The sequence below is a fragment of the Choloepus didactylus genome, chromosome 7 (genome assembly GCF_015220235.1).
Source record: "Choloepus didactylus isolate mChoDid1 chromosome 7, mChoDid1.pri, whole genome shotgun sequence".
In the NCBI taxonomy this organism is placed as follows: domain Eukaryota; kingdom Metazoa; phylum Chordata; class Mammalia; order Pilosa; family Megalonychidae; genus Choloepus; species Choloepus didactylus.
In genome coordinates this window covers 34,473,295-34,476,525 of record NC_051313.1, presented here as the reverse complement: position 1 = coordinate 34,476,525, position 3,231 = coordinate 34,473,295, and the positions used below count along the sequence as shown (strand labels likewise).

The following is a 3,231-nucleotide window of genomic DNA, read 5'->3' as shown; positions in this document are numbered from 1 at the left end:
TGGGTGCAGAATTGGTTTAAAAATTATTTTCCACCAGAATTTTGTTAGTATCACTCCATAGTCTTCTAGCTTCCAACATCCCTATAATTATGAGAGCATTATTGTGGTACTTGAATTCTTGCTCTTTTTTAAAAAATCTGTTATCTACCTCTGGAAAACCTGAGGACTTTGTACTTACTGCCTTTGTTCTGAAATCTCAAAATGAGTTTTCTTCATTGGCACCATTGTTCCCACCTTTTTTATTTTTTTCCAGTCCACTTTTTTTAAAAAATGTATTCCATTGCCCTCCTTTAGGGATATTCACATGTTGAAAGGCAGTTGAATTATCAGCTGTCTAATTCACATCATCAATGGGAAACAACTACTTTCAGTGCTGGAAATACTAAGCCTGGGAAATCTTTACATGGGTATTTCATGCACCCCAACCCCCATCCACCGCCATGGATGAAAAACCACCTTGCCCAGAACAGGGATCCAGGGAAGACTTAACCCATGGGCTGCATGGTGCTGGGGCTTGTGCATCTTCTAAGTAGCCAGATGATAAGGTAGTGGGCAAGCCGGGCCTCTGGAAAATACTTTATCTTGCATTTAGGGGAGTTTCCTCATCCGGTTTAGGGAAATACTGCATTGGAGGTAAATTATGCTAAAATAATTATTTTCAACTGGCCTCAAAGCAAGAGGCTGACTATACTTGGTCTCAACCTTTCATTCTTCCTCTATCTCTCCCCAACTCTCCCACCTCCTTTCATGCTTTAGTTCTTTTAAAGGGCCTCTAATCACAAACATCAACTCCAGAGGCAAAGTCTCCATCCATGGAACCCTAAGGTTATAAAATACATGTGCTTCTAAATGATGAAAAAGGCAGACACCAACAGAAAGAGAGACAAGGAGCCTCTGACACAAGCAGCACACTCCGAGGTTCAGGAAGGGAGGCAACTTTCTACAGTCTGCTTTGGGGCAAAGGGAGGCTGCTGTAATGCCATAGATCTGATGGGGTAAAAGGAAGACCTGGCATTGTGCATGTCAGAAATGAGACAGTGCACAAAGCATGTGACCCCAAGGTGAGAAAAGCACACTATAAATTCAGAATGCTATTCAAATGAACTTGAAAATCGCATCCTTCATTCTCTGTCTAACCACAATGCACATCTGACCTCAGGATGGAGAATGACACCCTGGAAGGGCAGCGGCAGCACAACAAAGCTGTCCATTCTAGAAAAACACTCTGTCTTCCTCCTCACCCTAGTAAGTCCAGGAATCAAAGCAAAAACTACTAAAAAGAGAGAGAGAATCTGTCACTATTTCAGTAGCACCAGCTGCACAAACAAAAGCAGCCTTTGGCGCCACTTTCCAGACAAAACAAAAATATAGTTTTCAATTTTCTACTTCCAAGTTTTTGAAGTCCTTCTTTCCTAAGGCACTGCTAAGGAGTTCCCCAGAAAGGCTGGTACCACTGGAGAATATGCCTTGAGAACCATGGGTCTGGTTCTGGGACCAGCTAGATAAGGCAAGAGGCATCACTCCAGTGCAGCCTGCTGCTCAATGACATAGTGCACTTTCTTTGTAGTTTCTTCAAATTCTTTCCACTTGCTGTTGGTGTCTTTTGCATGGGGTCGTCTTCTGGCTTTCAGCCTTCCAGCTCCTTGAAGCAGAAAAAGCGCTGGGCCAAGTAGGGCCCATTCTCAGTGGGACAGTGGATGAAGCTGGCCTCAGCCATCCGTTTCGGGGTGCAGGCTCAGGCCTCTGAGAAGGGCCAGTTCTTGAAGGTGGAGACGTGGAGGTCCTTGAGATAGAGCTGCCAGGCTGGGGGAAAAGACCTGGCATCCATGCCACCGCCGCCCATCCTGAGATTCAAATCCAGTGGTTAGCAGTGCGCCGTGATGCATGTCTGGAACGAAGTTGCCCTTTTTTAAATCTAAGAACTTATGTGGTTGATTTCTGGGCATTTTCTTCTCTTATTTCCTCGATACTTTCCTCCTGTCTAATTTTTTTTAATTTGTTCTTGACTTCTATTGGCAGCAGTTGTACCAACCAGATTCTCTATCTTTTATGTTCTAACTTACTGTCCAATTTTTTGTTTTATTCCACTTATTCAACTTACCCTCTGAACTTTAATTGAATTTTTAATTCCTGTTTTATTTTTGATTTCTAAAAGGTTTTAAATTGTTTCTAATTATTATTTTGACATACAATTCTTATTTACATGTTGGATCAATATCTTCTCTTGTTTTCCTGAAAAGATTAATTATAGACTTGCCAGCATTTTCAAAATTCTCTGCTTCCCCTGAGGGCTTTTTTAGGGGGAGAGTGGGGGTATTTTGGGGGTGGGGGATGGTGTTTAATCCCTGTATATCATATTAGAGAATTCCCTAAAATGCCTGCTGGTCCTTGTATCTCCACTCATATTTAAGATTAAAGCACTAAAACTCAACTTGCCATTCCACAAGTAGTGTCACAACTCATTGAATGCTGGGCTTCATCACAGGATGTCGGGTGTGCATCAGGCCATTTCATGCAGGCACCTAGTGCCCGAAGGCTGGAATGTTTCTCCAGAGAAGAATCTTCCCCCTTCTCTGTTGGGGTATGGAAAGGCAGATTTTCAGTTTACTATGTCTAGTATCTCACACTCTCTGGCTTGGAATCCGAGTCCAGAGTCTTTCTGGCTCAATTTATGCAGAGGATGAACCTCATCTCTTACTAGAGTATGGACAAGCCTGGCTAAGTTGGAACGCAGACCAGAGCAGACCCACATTCACCCACTTGATTTCTACCAACTAATCAATATTGGGTCCAGAGCCACTTCTTGAGGGAAGCCTTCCTTCATTCACTTCCTTAGTTTATAGGATTGATCTCTCTCTTACAGGCTCTCAGAGGACTATGTATCTTTGCACTATGGACACCTCACTATTGTAATCATATATTTATTTGTGTTATATTTTGATTAATATTTGCTCCCCCTCTAGACTATCTTTTCCTAGTGCCAAACACTGGGCCTGGGACAGAGTAAAAATTCAGTGCATATTCCTTGTAAATAAATAAATAAAAATGAGTAAAATTTTTTGTGTAAAGGGTAATGGAATGAGCAGTGATTTTAGAGTTGGAAGACCTGTGCTCAAATAATAGCTCTACCCTTCCATAATTGTGACTTTGGCAAGTTAATTAACCTCACTGAACTCCTGTGTCTTCATCTATCAATTGGGTATAATGTTGTCTGCCTCGATGTATTACAAT

The 3,231-nt window shown here is 42.0% G+C and overlaps 1 pseudogene; it reads right to left on the bottom strand.

The window, feature by feature from the left end:
* Positions 1 to 1,517: 1,517 nt before the first annotated feature.
* LOC119540299 lies at positions 1,518 to 1,828 on the bottom strand (annotated as a pseudogene).
* Between the last annotated feature and the right edge of the window lie 1,403 nt (positions 1,829 to 3,231).